This window comes from Cygnus olor, chromosome 4 (assembly GCF_009769625.2).
Source record: "Cygnus olor isolate bCygOlo1 chromosome 4, bCygOlo1.pri.v2, whole genome shotgun sequence".
NCBI lineage: Eukaryota > Metazoa > Chordata > Aves > Anseriformes > Anatidae > Cygnus > Cygnus olor.
The window spans coordinates 4,751,472-4,769,431 of NC_049172.1; the positions used below are offsets into that span (position 1 = coordinate 4,751,472).

General features: G+C 40.5%; 1 long non-coding RNA gene across 2 annotated transcripts in view; it reads right to left on the bottom strand.

Annotated features, from left to right (window-relative positions):
* LOC121069107 overlaps positions 1 to 17,960 on the bottom strand; it is a 115,916-nt gene that overhangs the window by 38,615 nt on the left and 59,341 nt on the right. Inside the window, exons 9-10 of one of the 2 annotated variants that reach the window (XR_005819263.1) lie at positions 17,102 to 17,630; positions 2,858 to 2,989 (exon numbers count right to left, since the gene is read on the bottom strand). This is a non-coding gene — a long non-coding RNA (uncharacterized LOC121069107). The remainder of the gene's footprint in view (positions 1 to 2,857; positions 2,990 to 17,101; positions 17,631 to 17,960) is intronic. The other variant, XR_005819264.1, reaches the window with a different exon arrangement.

A 17,960-nucleotide genomic window follows, 5' to 3' on the forward strand; every position in this document is an offset into this window, starting at 1 on the left:
CAGGTGCCAACAATGAGTTGAACTCCACTGTTTAAAAGCATGTTTACTGGAGCAAAACTACGTCCCTTTGTTTTCATGAGGGCAAATGTAGTTTTATTATTGTGGAAGATTAAAAGACCTGACCCTTGGCACAGAGAAATATTGTGGCAACTCCTACAACTCCTGACTTGAATACTCTAAAGTATGGTCCCTTGGTAGCTGGCAGAGCACTAAAATGTATACTGTATCTGGCAGAGGTGTTTATGTTCAGCTTTCATCTTACGCGTGCATTAGCTACTGAATTGACTATATTGTCAGGAGAACAATGCATCAAGTCCAGGCCTGGCAGATCCTATCTGATGGGCAGGTAAAGCAATAGGAAAGCAGGCACTCATTTTAAGAAAAATACCAAACTGCAGTCAGATGCGCACTATACCTCCCTTGCTGGTGGAATTAAACCAATTCCCTCCTCCTTGATGAGGGCTAATGCACAGCCAGCTCCAGGAGCACACGCATCGTTAGTGGGGAGTAAATCACGCTCAGCAGCGTGCCAAAATGGGGGTGGAACAAGAATTCCTACAAGGAAAGCCATCACCCATACACAAAGACAAAAGACAGCAAGTGGAAAAAGATACCATTTTTACCTCAGCCTGAGTAAGGCTGAGCAGCCTCTTTTTTTCATGTAACAGAAACCACAGGCTTTCCCAGCTTCAGCCAACCACTGCGATGAGAGCAAACAGCACTGCCAACCTGCCTGATTTCGTTATGAATGTTGTGATACCTGATGTCTTCTTTCAGCCCCCACTCCTTAGAGTCCCTTCATTACAAGACCCTCTCCTCTCCGCTCCAGAAGAGCTGTGACACCTTTCTAACCCTCGTGGCTGCAAAAGCGACCTCAAGAACAGCTCCCAGGGGGACAATAAGCTTCCCGCTGTGGGTGCTCACCCCGCAGCCCTCCAGACCCGAGACTAGAGCAGGCTTAGATGAAAGCAGACTGCCCACAGCAAGAGTTCACCAGGCAGGGAATGCTGATAACTGCCAGCTGCACCAGCAGGGGATGCCAGCATCTAATACCAGCCATCATCGCCAGCGAGCTCCGGGTGATCTGTGCCAGGGACTACAGGGTCTAAATTCAGCCCAACCTTTCCATTGCAAAAGTACAGAAAAACCTGGCTGACTTTTCTCTATTACAACTGCTTTTACGGAGAATAACTTTTAATTACTTTAAAATAAATTAACAAAATCAAATGTTTTTACCTCTTCTTTCCCCATGTGGACAAAAGAGCAACAAGAGAATAAAGTAAGAAAAAAAGACAGCTTCACCTACAGATACAGAATGAATTTTCAAAGCCAGCATACTAGAAAAAGCATTTGTTTGCTTACAAACTCTCAAAGTGCAATAGATTAAAGCACAGAAAGTATGTGCTAATGTTCACAGCTCCTTTCCAATGCATTTATATAGTCACCTAGAAGACAGTGTGCAATTTTTGTTCATTTCTGTAGACTGCTGAAGAAGTAGTTCATGACTGTGCACTAGGAAAATCTGTGGTTGAAAATGCACATTTCAGCTCAATTTACAGATGGTAACTTTAAAGACAGAGATTTTTGCAAAGTTTATTCATAAAATGAAATTTTTACCTTGTACCAGAAGATTCTAAATTCTCTATTTCTTTAGTTTAGCATCTCTGTCATGCAAACCATTTTAACTGCACTTGAGAAAGATCCCATTTCTTCAAAATTTTGCTGCTCATGTATTAGATTACCCCTTCTTGACCTCCCACAACAAAATTATGAATGTGCCCTTATGAAACACACCCCATGAATACAGCAGCTTTGGAACACAAAGAAGCACTTCCAGAATAATGTAGGATAGGATTTTCAGTTGCACTTTCATATAGCCCACTTCTTTTGTTTTCAGTCAGTGATAAGGCACTGTTGACTTTAATGGGAGCCATGAAAAAAACAGAGCTTGCCATGAAAATGCAGTCCCCTGTTTTCTCTTTTTAATTGCAATACATTTCAGCTAGAATTTTCAGAAAGATCATGATCACAGTATTACTTGCCCTGCATTTTTTTCCAAAGAACCAACATTCCGGCATTTGGAATAATTTAGAAATACTTTTTAAAGAAAAATTCTACACCAAGCTTTCTCTGTACTGAGCATGTATTGGTCATGTTTTACTGCAGAGTTTCTGTCCTGTTCTGGGCCTGCATTCTTGCAGCTATGGAAATTGTCTGAAATTCTAGATTTTTCAAAAGAGACTTTTATTCTAGACTCCAAAATAAGACATGCTGAGCATGTGGTAATATAATAAAATTGGCAAACATCCTGAAAATTGTGATAAGATTGGCATTTAGAGGAATTTCACTCCATTTACTTTTTTTAAACTTGAAATCCTAAATTAAATTCTTTGCTACTACAAATAATGGAAAAAATAGATCTGTAATGGCAGACTAATCACCACCTTGCAGTGCCACTTTGAGAGTTTTGGTATGTAGGGTTGATTCACCTTTTTTCTTTTCTAAACGTCAGAATCTCATAATGGCCTACAAACAAAAGACATCAGCAATAACCATCCCAGTCCTTGCTGCAGAGAATTCCCAATTATATTTGCTATGACATTCCCTGTTTGTACTTTAAGTTTCCTTGTTCATAATTCCAACAATGGTTAACATCTTAAAAGGACATTAAGTTAAATGGATGGTGTTACACAAGGAAGTTGTTTTCTACTGTCTATCTAGAAAATTTCAACCAAGTTCTGTACTTACGGTTTCCCAGAATAGTCTCCTATTCTGTCATCATAGTCTTAATACTTGTCCCCTCATGCTTCTTCCTGTCCTGATTGTATATACATTCAAATCATTAAATTTCCCCTACCTTATCAATTCAGGCAGAAAGCTCTCTATCGCCTGCCTCTTCATAATCTTTAGTTCTTCCAGTCTTGTGTCACTTGCAAAGGTAATCAGTGAGGATCTTCTGTGTTCTTTCAGGTTATCACTAAGCTGTCACCTAGTATACAGCAGAAGAGAAACGGACAGAGTAACTACTCTAGTCACCATAGGCCTCAAAATTCAAAGTTGCAAAAAAAAAAAAAAAAAAAAAAAAAAGGCAGAAAACTGCAAAAAACTACTGAGCAGCAGCTTCCAATCACCCTTTGTAAACAGCACACAGACATAATGCTGTATCCTTAGCATGTGATCTAAAAACTTCTCCTAGTAGAAGCAGCCTCAGAAAAAATGTGTAGACTCTTCTCTGGCATGTTTGTGATAGATTTTCTCAGTCTGTTCAGCCTGAGGTAATGAGTGGCCACAAAGCCTCACAAGACAAAGTTTACATGTCTCCAAAAGGACAAGGATCGTGATGGTGCCAAGGCAGCAACTGCATTTGAAATGCACGCAATAAAAATTAAAAACATGAAGCATATCATGTAAACACAAGTACACACACTTGCTGGATATTTGTTATTGCATATTGGTAGAATAATAGAATTTGTATAAGAAATGTGAAAATAAAGGCCAATAAAGGCCTGCGAGACTCACAAAGAACCGAGGTTCTACTTTAGTTGCCTTTGCTAATAACTCATACTTTTCTTTCCTGGTCGTCTTTGCACAGGAAGACATTTTACATGCACACTACATTAATTAGACATGTAAAAGACATCTCAAGCCTGCCAACTCAACTGCTTTGGGCAGTATTCCACCAGATTTCCAGACAATTAGCAGCTGGAACATCTGGAAATCCCAGACAAACGGCCACCAACCATGCAAAAATCAACTTCATATCACAGAAGTCTCTGATGCATCCCAGGAGTTCAGAGGCATAGACATCACAGGAGGTATTTGAGCCTCCTGGAGTGCATGCACGGTGAATCTGGCGTGTCCAGGACACACTGGAGTAGCTGAACAGGCGTTGATCACGTACGTATGCACAGGTTACTCATGTGCACTCAGAGAGTGGCCAGATTTACTATTCTGGGGCTTGAGGAGGCTGGAAGTGATGATACAGTGACCATTTCATTGCTGAGTTGCACAACATCATTCAGGCTATATCTTATCTTCCTAATCTCTAAGACTCCGACAGTATGTCCCCCAGTTGGAGGAAGAGAGCTGAACTTTTGCTGTGTGTTGCTATTAATCTGGTGGTGTCCAAGATCAAGTCTAAGGAGCTCAAAACAAAAACCTCAATCTGTTTCTTTTCTTTCTCCCACTGGCCTAGAGATCTATCCTCTAAGACGTCAGGAAGGAACTAAATACAGTTTATATCCAACTGTTGTAGTCATTGAAAAGGTAAGTCTGACTGATGATACAAAATCCTGGTATTTTCTGAGGTGGTTTCAGCATTCTGGCTAAGATTTTCAAGTCCTGATGCCCAGAATTAGGCCCATAAAGCTCCTGTGCACAGTGTCTTGTTCTCAAAGTGCTCAACATCCAAAAGTTGTTACAAGATGGCGTCTTTCCCAGTCTGAACAGACTTCTGTGTAAAAAACTTCTAGAGCCTCTACACTGCAGAGCTTACAGCACTGGTTAATGGCTCTCACGCTATAGCATTGCCTGAATCCTGTGCCTTTGTTTTCAGCTTGTTCCTGATACTGTATTATGGCACAAGAACAATGCACAAGCCCTCAGCAACTTGCTGTCTCAAAAGGAATAGCATTCCTACAACCGATTAATCTGCCAAAAAAGCTGAAAGGGTCACATCTCTGACTAAAAAGGCCTTTCACTTCAAGGCTTATTCCACAATTCAGTTCAGCTGACAAATGCACAGATGAGGATTTCTCAACTATGCAGTTTTCAGTAAGGGATGACCCACCCATATTGTTAGGAGAACTGGAAAAAGAGAAGCAATCCCCTGAAAGCGATACAACTTCGCATTCAGAGGGCATCAGGATGCAGCACTGCGAATGACTTCCCTCCTGGCTAGGAGAAAATAATCAATATCACATGGGATCAGTTGTCCATATGCCTAGAGTCAGCACGTAGGGAGTGGAACATGACACAAAATGCTGGGAATATATGAAAAGTTACTTCCCCTCTCCTATTAGAGGTCCTCAGGACCGTTTCCTTGCATCACATCTGAAATGGCAGCTAGTGAAATGGGGAGAAAGGAGAGTCTGTGGCATGAAAGTTGTGGCACATTTACACCACAGGATGCAAAGTTCAGTGGTGACAGAGAGGATCTGAAGGCTGCATGACATGCTATAAAGAGAAAAACCTATAGGAATGTGCTGAGTTCTGTCCATATCCAAAATCAAACATTTACCACCCTGTTTATCCAATTACCATCCCATTTAGCTGAGCAGTACTTAACTGAAATTCTTCAAGGTTAGGGCCCCAGGAAGAGTCGCTTTCCTGGGCAGTTCTTTGATTACCTTTACCTCCATCCATCCAAATATGCTGGATGCCCCCCAACCATTTGAGATCAGCAAACATGGGCTGAATTTTTCATCCAGTTCATTCACTACTTAAGCAGGGGGAAAAAATAAAATAACTTTGCTTGTTCAGCTGACTTAATATTGAGGATAGGCAGTGATCTTCTTTTTCCATGAATATGCTAAAATTAATCCAATTTGCATGGGAACATGTAAGCAGTAAATATTTATTCATGATTGGTAGGGAACCGATCCAAGTATGTAAACTAAAGGTAGACATTAAAAAAACAGCATAAACATCGATCACCTTAACTTTCCTACAATTAGCTGCCAGGTATAATTAATTTGTGCTTCCAGCCATATTAAATCACTAACAAGCATAACATGTTTGAAATAAAGAAATAATTCCAAAAAATGCAATTAGGGAGATCCAGTTATTTCAGTCTGGGCAAAGTGACCCTCACTCTAATAGCCTAGTAGTTAATGAATCTGACTTTAAAAGAATTCCTTTTTCCCCCCATGAACACTATCTTTATTTTTTCCTAAACTTCATACTGAAGTTGCAAAGTTTAATTAAATATGCTCCAGTCTGGAGGAGTAAAAAGTAAGAGATGTGTCAGCAATAGAAATGGCAGACTTCATGTAAGCAGTCTGCCAACTAAGGGAGTCGTATGCTGGGTTATTGTTAAACTAAAGCAGAAGGAGATAAAAAACATACAGACATGTATTTTTACATACTTTTAGTCGAGCATTGCGAGAGGACGTGTTCCTTAGCTGAAATCATTCCTACCCTGACTAAGGACAAGATTTCAAGGGAGAGGTAAAATTGCCATTCTGCATTTCCAGAATGTATTTTTTACTAGAAAATAGATCTCTAGTTTAGTACAGAGGAACTTTACTTCTCAGAGAGATCTCTGTGGTTTGATAAACTCTCCTGGCTTTGGGCTTAAGGTTGTGTTTGACAAAAAATCAGCTCAGAAGCATCAGTCAAAGTCAGTATCTCACTGTCTTGATGCTTTTCTGCTCAAGGCTCTTCAGAAGAGGACTGCCATGACCAGAGAGCACAGAAACATTGCTGTGAAAGCCTGGGTTACTTCTACAGCAACTCTGTGTGTAGATGAACCATACACGCTGACCAAGGCCACGGGCAAACACACGTATCATTAGTTAGCCCTCTAATTTGCTAGTGCTCCTCTGTGGGAGATTTATTGCCTCTCCATCAGAGCTGTAAGAGCGGACCGTACGAATGTTCCCCATCTCTGTCTAAAGCAAAGCAGTTGGTTTGAGCTAAGCTCAGAAACTTTTCACCAAAGTAGATGAGAAGAATTCATGTGATCTGCTCCCCCAATCTGTTCTGCTATGAAGGAGTGCAAAGAGCTGTGGAGCAGTTGCATCTGCGACGGTTATTTCTACTCTGCCTGTAACCCAAATCTGGTCAACACGGTGCTTCAGAAGGATTATAAAGTCAGCTTGTGATTCTTTATCTCGAAGGTTCAGGTTATAGGTTGGGAAATCACTGTACTGTTGGGGGAACGGTGTATAATTTCAGACCGACAATTTTCCTTAGATCTTTCTTGAGTTTAACCTGAGCTTAAGGAACTTCATACTCTTGAAGGATAGGGCCTCATTTCCACTGATGGCCACATCAGGTTTAGGCAGCCCACAGACATACCAGTCTTGGTGCAGGAGTGGGAACTAAGATAAAAATGAGAACTTAAGAAGAAAAGAGACAAAATAATCAAATAATCTCACTAGCACTTACGTTCATCTGGTGCCCTGTTACCAAAATATTTAAGTACCCAGTAATTTATGTATTTATCGTTCTTTGAAGGAAGTACACACTGTTATTCATTCTGTCTGTGAAAAAGTGGAAAAGGGACAGCATCTCAGCGTGGCTGCACTCCTGAATCAGAAACTACGATATTGGTAATTTGGTTTTGAGAAAGAATAAAAAAAAGAAAATGAGAGAAGTCCTTGGACAGGGGCAGTTACAGATCACAGCAACCCTTTTCTTCTTATTTCCATCTTTTTTTTTAGCAGAGGAAAACTTGGCACGTTGTAAACAAGCAACGCTGATGCAACAAAGACAGGATACCTTTTGCAATTTCAGCTTCAGAGCCAGCCATGCAGAGATGGCTGTATAAATACATGTGGAAGGAGGCAAAAACAGAACTCTGTTCCCTGCTATCCCCCAGTCCTGCAGTGAGCTGTTGAACTCCAGCTCTCAGCCCCTCCTCAGTGTTGGTGCAACATAAGTTGGAGAAGCAAGCCCAAAAAGAAATTCTTTGAGCCTGTGGTAGCAATGGCATAAGCAGCTGAGGCACTGGATATTCAGAAGACTTTCTCAAGCTGTGACAGGACTTTCTCTATTAGCTGCTGACCAAGGACTTACTCTAATCCCCACATGAGCTTTATTCTTCCCATAATTCTACATCAGCCCCATTTCTATGTGCTTCATTACCATGCTGTTACTCCTTCTCTTAATAGATCTTTCCATGTACATAACCTTTTCCTAGCAAAATCCAGCTACATAAATGCTTTATTAATTTACGTGAATTCAACAGAGATCCAAGCAAAATTATCTGTCAAAATATAATTTACATATTAAAGAACAGGTATCCATTTGCTCCATTGAAGTGCACTAAGTTATGTTCTATACTATTGCCCACTCTGGGTCTAGCTTCTTCTGCTTGGGTTGCAAATACTGTGGATTGCCTAGTTTTCTAAACATCAATTCAACACTCAGGAGCAGTCAGAAAAATAAATAAATCATATATTAGGAACTTCCACAGTTCATAGCAAAGAACACCATTATGCCACTGGATAAATCCATGGTTTGCTCACGCTTCTTATACCCTGTGCATCGTTACCACTTCATTGCAAAAATGATAGGTTCAATGCTCAGACAAGGGTAACAAGGATGAGCCCAAGTGAGGAATTATGGTGGCTTCCACCATGAGGACAGCATTACCACTGTACAACTCCAGAGCTCCTGTAAATTCTTCCTGAGTTTTATTTTCCTTGGACATGAAGCATGGACATGCATGTACTAGCACTAAGACCAGCATCACAAGTATATTGTGTCTTGCACCCTAGCCTTCAGCGGGGATTTCTCCAGTTGTCCCCAAAGTCACAGAGACTGATATGATGCACTCAGTGTGAGTGCACAATCAGCATGCAGGAGAAAGCTAGAAGACCCTGACATCGTGCCTGACCTGTGATTTCATTTGTGAGGTGCATGGTAACAAGTTATTCCTTTACTGTGAAATTCAGCCTTCCTTCTCTTCAAAAGGATTGAACAAAGTAGACTATGTTGAAAGACAAGTTCAACAAATGCATGACAGGGTTCTTGAGTGTTCGCTTGGCTGCGCAGTTGCCCTCGGTGGGCATTTTGATGGCTCTCACACTCCCACAGAAACGGGTATGTGGCCAGTCAGGCTGAGCTGCAAAAAGAGGGCACAAGGGAGGTGCACACGATACAAGATCCTTTACAAGGTAATGGCTATTTTTCCTGTTCTCCTGCTTGAATTACAAGTTAAAGAATAAATATCCTATTTATATTTATCCTAGAATAAATATCCTATATTATTCTTGTTTTGCATACTGTTCTCTTAAACCTTCAGTGTATTATATATATATAAATGTAAATATATATATATTTTACTTGTAAATATAAAAATGTGCACATGCACACACAGAGACACAAGTCTACTGGAAAATCTTCTGTCAAGATCCCCACTAGTGAAAAAGCATTAGAGCCACCATCTTATGCAAGAGTTTCCACTAAAGGGACAGCTGAGCAGGCAGGGACTTGTCAGCCTAGAAAAGAGACAGTCTGGGCAGGCGACACATGGCAGAGGGCAGTAAATTAAAGAGTGTCTTCAAAAAAGTAGATAAAAATTGACTGCCATTTTCTTCCCATATGAGAGCTGAGGGGCACCAAATGAAATTTGCAAGAGCGAGGCTCAAGAAAAATAAAAGAGAAATAAATGCTGTGTGTGCTACAGAACTCTTGAGAAAGGATACTGAGTGGCAAAAGTTTACATGGGCTGACAAAGAACCTGTACAAGACCTTGAAGAGAGAGGCATTTAGGGTTATGAAACAGAAAAGGGAAAAAAAAAAAAAAAATCACATTTGTGAAATCTCCTGAGCCAAAAATGTTGGGGAGTACTTGCAGGAATTATGTTCCTTTCCTTGTTTCTTTGTCTTTAGTCTTCCCTGTGCATCTGCTTATAGACACATGGATAGCGGACTCAATGAACCCCTAGACTGAGACAGGACAGATGTTCTAAAATTCAGGAACTGTCTGTCTATCACAAGAGGATCTGTCTGGGGTTTGTATTTATGTAGAGCCCTAACAATTAGAAACACATCAGTCAATACATGAGCATAGATTTTAACTCAGACTTCTCAAACCTAGAACTAATGTTTTAACCAGACCAGAGCTTTTCTCTCTGATACAAAGCATCCTGGTGCATCAAGTCTTTTTCTGGTGGACAAAGTATCCTGAGATGTGGCTCACAGATCCAACAGTTCACAGATTTACAGTATATTAGCTATGGTCATGGGAAAGTGTTGGGTTTTTCTTCTGTAAAGAGAGTCTTGTGTAATATGTAAATGCCATAAGGGATTAGCACAAGATATTACTTTTGCAGCATGTGAAAGTACGTTGTGCCAATTCTCAGAACGTCCAGCACCAGCCAAGCCTCATGGCAGACCCAGAGGCACAACTCTCAATCCAACTGCCCATTAGAGATGGCCAGACCAGCTGAGAAGCCAGAAACATATGCTAAACCAGTATTTTGCAATAAATATCTTCATAGACCAATATATCTGAGCTAGCTCCGACAGAAAACAGCTCAGGCAGAAAATCCCCTTTTTTCGTAACATATTTCACAAAGACTCTATCCCTATAGAAAAGTGCTACAAAATTCAAATGAGATGAAAGCTCATATGCTTCTGTAAAAAGTTGCTTTCATCACCTATAAAGCAAAGATTTTTGTATGTGTTTTTATTATGTTGATGCAGAGGTCTATAAAAAGACAATAACGTTTTGATTCAAATGGTAAAAAAAATAAATATACAGAATAGGAAATATTTTCCAGATCCTGTTCCAGAGGATTCTATATGAAGACAGTAGTATTTTTCAGATTGTGAAAAAAATGTGATTAAAGAGGAATTAAACTCACTCTGTATAGCTTATAAAAGTATATGCAATACCATCACAGAGTACATGAAATCAGGTAGGTTCTCTGGGACTGGGTGTAGTAAGGGGATGACAAAAAATTTTACCATGTTTTTCAATATACATGAGCTAATGTTTTTTCTAAAAATATTAGCTTATCTGATGCTCTAGTGCATCCAGTATCCTTTATGCAAATAACTTTCTCTTGATATCTTTTGATGAGTTAATTCTTACTGTTAGTTGTGAGAAGAACCATCTAATAAACAGTCATGTAAAGATGATGAAGCCTCTACAAACATATTTTTGAGCCTGGTATTTATTCTGTACTCTATATAGCAAAGTATAAAGGGACTAGAAGATGAAGCCAGGACAGGAATGAGATTTTTATTACTTATGCACAAACATGCCAGGGTAAACTAAGTATATTTGTGAAGTCTGGGTTTTTTTTTGGTCAAACTACAGAATAGAGGGTTACCCTTTTTGTACACTTGAACAAAGGCTGTTAAGGACTGGCTTAAATGAGTAACAAGCTGCCTATTAATCCCCAAAACGATGATATAGCAGTTCTCCATATTTAATCACCTGCTCTCTGATCATATTTATTTTTGGGGGTGGTTGGGTCTATAAAATGGTGTACTGTAGGTCAGACATCTCCCAAATGAAAAATGCTAACCAGAACCGTGAACCCTTTTCCACATTTGAAGTTACCGAAAAATTACGAAAACAAAAAAAAAGGGAAAGTCCAGGAGACCACAGACTACAGAAGAGAAACTTGCAGGATCAGACAGTTTAAATAACCTTGTTGAAAACGTACAGTAAAGTTTAAATATAAAGCAAAACATAGCGTTGCATAAGAACTCGAACAGGAAGTGGACTGAAAAACAATTACAAGCAAAAAGGGAAATGAACAAGTCTATCTGATCTTTCCAGCTGACTTAAATGTGAACACTAAAAAAAAAATAAAACAGTGACAACTAATTTGTGATGTAAAATTATTCCTGTTTTAATTAAATTAAAATAGATGAATATAATTAATTATCTAGGTTGGGAGACTCATCTACCCAGACAGAATTCCTCTCTTAGACCCACTGAGGGAAAGGAGGTGGATCAGGCTGACCTAAATTTGGTTCACTGAAACTAAGGGTAAGATTTTCAATGCTGTCCAAGAGATTTCAACTATATCCCATGTTCTGACTCCCTGGCTATGATCCCTGGAGCCTTGCAATGACTTTTCTTCTACCTATACTATTTTTCCTGCTGTGGTACAGCACGTGAAGTCCATATGCTATGATTTTATTTGGGTTGTCCACTTGTTAACGACATTATATCAAGTAAGGTGCGGGTCAGAAGTTACTCTTATGCTACTGCCCACCATATTTTTTTGATTCTGTGCTCAGTGTCCTTTTGAAAGTTCATGAAATGGAAGCAAGACAGCTTTTGTTTCTGCTGGGTTTAGTCCCTACCCTGTATTAAAAATTGTAATACAGAGCTGCTGTTCGGGTTATGGAAGAACAGCGTTTCTGATATATTAAACAAAGACAGCAGACTTTCCAAGATTTTTTTATGTAATCTCCTGGCCTGCCAAGTGGCCCAGCACATGGTGTATGCAGATGCACTAGAAGACAGACAAGTTTCATACCATAAATTCCTTTGCTGCTCTTCTGCTGTGAATGACAACAATATTTTCCACTCATTTCAATGGCAACAATTCCAGTCTTATCACAGATTGCCAGTCTAGTTACTCATGCTTAAAGTAGTTTGAATTTTAGAATAACTTTTTCTGACCCTCTTTTCCTTTTTGTTTCTTTGCTCAACAACCCCCCTCTCCTCCCTTTTTTTTTTTTTTTTAAAAAAAAAAAAAGCAATTTGCTTTCTGCCATTTGGTTTCTCAGCAGGGCTGTTATCAGCACTAGTCACTAAGGGAGGACAGCTGGCAAGGGAGAGAAAAAGTCAGATCCTTAAGAACATAACCATGGATTAAAACATGTGAGCCTGCACCGTAAATTATTTTGTTATGCAATTTGTATCAAACTCACTCTGTAAGTCAGGGGTATACCCTGCAGCATGTAAAGTTCATGGAAACAGACAAATAAGAGCCAGAAGCACATACTTATACAGATAAAGCAAACGATGAGACCATTTGTTGCAGAGCGGCATTTGTAATTCTGAGAACTCTCCCCTCATTCTGAAGCAGATAAAGCGGTTTGCAGAAAAAAGATGAGACTCACAGCTGGAGGAAACACAGGTGTCAAAGTCTGTTGTTACTGCTTTTGTTGTGGCTCTAAACAGGCAGGCATTTTGATATGCAAGAAAGACAAAAAAAAAAAAAAGTAGATGCTTGGTCTAAGTCAGCCCAGGATTAATGGGTTCAGCAGCCAGGTGGGTCATATTTTCCTCTTGCTTATTCTTTGTGTGATTAAGTCTTTCCTGCTGAAAGCAACCCAGATACTGTCATGCAAGATGAAGATCTGGACCACTGGTTTCAACCCGACTTCAGCAGCAGTTTCAGATCTGGCTTCAGTAAGAACTGTCCTTAAACTAGAGCTGAATTAGACTCACCACGAGGAAGCTTTTTAAGACCCCTTTGCTGGTTTTTCTGCCTGGGCATTATCTTGCTGGCTTGCTCTAACATAGTCAGCAGCACAGTTTCAAACTGAAGACACCAGTGTAAAGGGGAGTTGGAGCTTCCTGAAACCACTGCCTAAAAAGTCAGCTTGCCCCACGTACAAACCAGTTGACACAATTACTGATATTCCCCTTTGGTTCAAACCTGTACTAACTAGCAGACCTTGACAGCTGCCTCTGTTCTTTCCTATTACAAGGCTCAGAGGAGAAAGTTGCAGGGAATCACACTCTGCACTGGCATCCCAATGGTTTAATTGAAGACGAACACTTTGTTCAACTCTTGTCCTTTTCCCTGGGGTGGCCAGCATTGCTTCAAATGCCTGCTGACTTAAATGGTGACAGCTGCAGGACACAGACTCATGTATCACAAGCTGTGTGCAATAGGAGATAGCTGAAGGGCAGAACTTCAAAGACGCTGGTTGTAACCACCCGGACAGCACAGGGCTGCTGCCACTGCCAGTTGGTAGCTCCAAGCTCAGATGTGGGGCCGTGGCCTCACAAGCAATTGGACATTTGCCACGTCTTGGAGGTGCCATATATCTATCCCAGAGAGAGGCCGGAAGACAGAGGTGGGTACAGTGCTGACTGCTTTAACTTTTCTATCGGCCTTGTTTGGTTCCTCCAAAACCTGATGTACACCAACGTGGGGATTCTTCTCTTTTGAGGAAGGAACTGCAGAAGAACTGACCTGATTTTTGCTTGCTTCCTCCAACACATCAGCTTCAAAAGATATGTTGAAACTTTTGAGGAATAAGAATAACCACAGTTTAAATATTATTTCTTGGCACCTGAAGAGTAGCTCACAATTATTCTGCCTTCACAGGAAAATTATCCACATCCTGATCAACATCAAAAACCTCAGGCACTATTGGCTGAGAAAGGCATATTGACCTCTAACACTAATTTGGATGTATAATTTATTTTCATACACATGGAGATTCTAGACTCTACAGGGCAACACAGATTACTGGGTGTATGGTAATAGTGCTGAAATGGTACCTTACTTACCATGCTTAGAAAATGCCTTCATGGGGCTTGCCAAATCGCTTTCCACATTTCCGTCATTACATATGAGATTCAGACCTCCTCACCCACATACATTTTATGTTTCTACAGGTTGGCATCAAGCCTCTCTCTTGCTCTGTGACCTCTCATACTAGTTTCCCTTGGCAAAAAGGGGCTTCGGGGAAAGACGCAAGGCTGCTCTGCAGCTAGAAGTAGTCTATTAAGTTGGGCCCTCCCTCAAAGCAGCTGGGTTGGAAGGTGCACTTTCCCTGGCTGCAGCCTCACCTCATTTACTTCCATCCCAAAACCAAACCCACAGACAAAAAAGTTGAGCAGCTTTCCTTCTCACTGCTGGAGAATGAAGGAACTACAGCAGGATTAAAAACAAACATCACAAACACGTTATTTAACTGCAGAGCCACAACAACAGCCCTATGTTCTTATTTCCTTCCCAAGTTCTACTTCTGGGATCATGTCATTAACAATCTGTCAATGTTCCAAATTAAGAGCAAATGAAAGGTATAACAACCACAACTGGTGGCCTAGTGTTGTTGGATGTTTTGCATAATTTACTAGCCCCCCTACCCCCTTTTCTTTTTCCCTGCTGAAAACAGTGGGTTAATTCACTCAGTCACATAAGGCCTGCAGAGTTGTGGTCCAGATGAAATTGGTTCTCAGGAGCCTTCCATAGGTTCTTCACCCGGTAAACTATTTTGGACCAGTTTCTTCAGGAATCCATACGGTTTTGTATCAGAGATACTGTCCAACAATGGACCTCTATGGATGCCATGTTTTTCTGTGATCTAAACAGGGATGTTCTGGAGATACATTGTAATTTCTGGCACAGTACACTTGAACCACTTCTTGTTCCCACAACATACTGGGCAATTCTGTTTAATTCTGATGCTTAAGCTCGGTAGAATGCTTGTCAGCAGGTATAGTTGTCATAACTCATTAATGGATAGCTTATAGCAGATTTGCCGATAGAAAATGAACTCCTTTTACTATTTCTGCCCAATTAGGAAGATTCTTCTTTATTCAGGTAGTAAGGAGCTATGACTACAAGCACAGGCACCAAGAGATCTCATTCCAAAATCAACACAAGCAGTTAGGGTGAATGAAACATTACTAGTGGAGCTTGAAGAACACAGATATGCTGACCGGTACAAGGCATATTGGACTAAGTTTGTTTATCTCTTGCAGGGTGAAATTTTGCCTCCAGTTAGATCCATACAGCACTATTATTTTAGACACAAACTTGGCCCACTAGCCTCATGTTAACTGTTCAGGAGTCTGTAATGTAAAAAAAACTCGTGAAGCGTTGAGAGTACCACATACCTAGAGCCACAGAAGGGTGTCTCCACAGCAGTACAAGGGACAGAGAAATCCATGCAAAGATTTCTCGTGTCAAGGCATAATAATGGGAGAAAACATCCCTGCGCTTCTTTTGTCTTTCCAGAGCAAGGAACATTCCACCTGTCAGCTGTCTGCCAAGTTCCAGGAGGCTGGAAGCAAGCTGGAAATCATACCACCACGACTGCAGTTGAAGGAAGATCTGACTTAAAACCTTGCTACAATGAAAATCCATCTACCAGTATTGGTCTCCAGTACATTAACAGGTTCTAATATCAGTACGAGCAGCAGAAATTTGAAGGCATACTAGAAATTTTAAAGAGTGCCTACTAACTTCCAGAACACTAACAATGCAACAAGGAATAATAAAAGAAAAACTGGTATACTTGCAAATATTTTTCTATCTTCAGCTGATGAGTTAGGTGCAGAATCCTTTTGGCCACATGAATGCAGTGTTATGACACTAGAAAGAGTCTTTTCAAAAGTGAACCTTAGAGACCCAAATTTCAGAAGGCAAATTATGAGAAAGATATATCTTTCAACTATGATTTTTTCAGGCAACTTATGACTGGAAACAATTGGAGTTGGTCGCACTGCAAGCTGTTGTAAGTCTGTACCATTCTGCATTCTGTCCTCAGGCAGCCATATCAGTTAGGAGGCATGTTACAGCTTTTTATTTATTCTAACCTGCTTTGTTGTTTTCTGCAGCACAGAGATCATTAAGAAAGAAGTTTTTCAGATACAGAAAAACATAACCCAAATTTTTAATGACCTCTCTAGTTCAGTTTCCCACTGCATATGCAGCTAATTATTTTTCACTTGCACATTTCCTAGGCCTTTCTTCATTCTGATCAGCCATGGAAACTAAGAGCTACTAATAAAAAGTGACCAGTCCTCTAAAGATTCTGGCACCTGGGGAGAGGATGTACTACATGCTCAACCTATGAGGCATTCATCTGCTCCTAACCTTTGAAAGGTCTGAAGACAGAATGGAGGTGTCATCTCCTCTAAAATCAGATTTCCACGTTCAGATTTCCATGTTCAGATTTGGATTCCAAACCAAGGCAGGAAGAGCAGAAGTGAATACTCCTGGGATTTCTGAGCTGCACCTGGCTATGCCTCCTTCGGCATTCATTCCATACACACAAGTGAAGAGGACAGAATTTGAGACAGAGGAGGCTCTTTCAGAGCAGAGGGGAATTTTGCAAGTGTTTAGGGGAATAAAAGTAAGTCAGAAGCATTATAACTCTGTCAATAATGCATTATACTTGAAAGGGCCTGGGTATATCTATCACTTAGCAAGTTACAGTCTCCCTTTTAAGGGAATCTCTGTATATAAAACCCTTACCTGATTTGATGGACCAGTGCTTTCAAACTAGTCAGCACCTGCTCTCAAACTTGATATACTCTCAAACTGTTTTAAGTGAAGCCAAAGGATCAAGACTTAATTAGCAGTGAAATACTTCTTATACTGATCAGTTTGCTCCAGATCTCCTGAGGGACATAGATTTGTCTCTATCTGGAATCTCCACCCTACCCTCAGCTGCTTGTTGGGAGGTTTGCATTTTGTCATTTGGCAGACACCTGCCGCATGTGCTGCGATGGAAGAGTGCTTTTGGCAGCAGAGGCTGCATGGCTCTGGAAGAAGGTGAGGCAAGTTGTAGCAGCTTCATCTCTTAAGAGCGTTCCAGCTCTGCCAAACCAAACAAGACAAGGTGACATGCTTTTCTTGCTGCTCCTTAGTAGATAGACTCATTAGTTTTTTGTTGGTCCCATAAGTTGTGGGGGTTTTTAATTTTTCCTTTTTTTCCTGCAGGGATAATAGTCATTCAGGTGTAATGCTTCAATTAAAAGGCTTTCCTTCTCTGGCAGTCACAGCAGTGAGAGTCACACCTCTGCTTAGGAAAAAAGCTTTGCTTCCAGCAGAAGCACTAAAGATGAAGGTGTAGTCATTAAGGGTGGGATTTTCACAGGTGTTTGATGGTATCAGGTGCCCAATTCAGTCTCAGGCTTTTGTATTTCAGGCAATATAAAGGTACAAAGTATTGTCAGAAGGGAATGATGATACAAAAATTGAGGCAATAGGAGTCCTAACGCCTTCACTGAATGGTTCCTGTTAATAACAGAAAGAACAAAACAAACTCCATCACACTCTAGAACAGCTGGGTCCTGATGTCTTGCTTGCTTGCTGTGGCAAGGATACTTTTTTGGTCACTTAGATAACACAAAGTGAGCTAACCTTGTCATTCCCTTAATTTTAACAAGTCTCTAAACACATCTGTCTAAATATCCATGACCCGGAGGGAAAAAAGAATATATTTAAAATACACAATGGGTGCCAAATCTAACTCATCAGTCTCTGCTGGGATTCCTGAGAGTCTTGGGAGGTGGGACCTGAAGCAGTTTATTTTGGCATCGTTCTCAGCTAGGGAATCTTTTGATA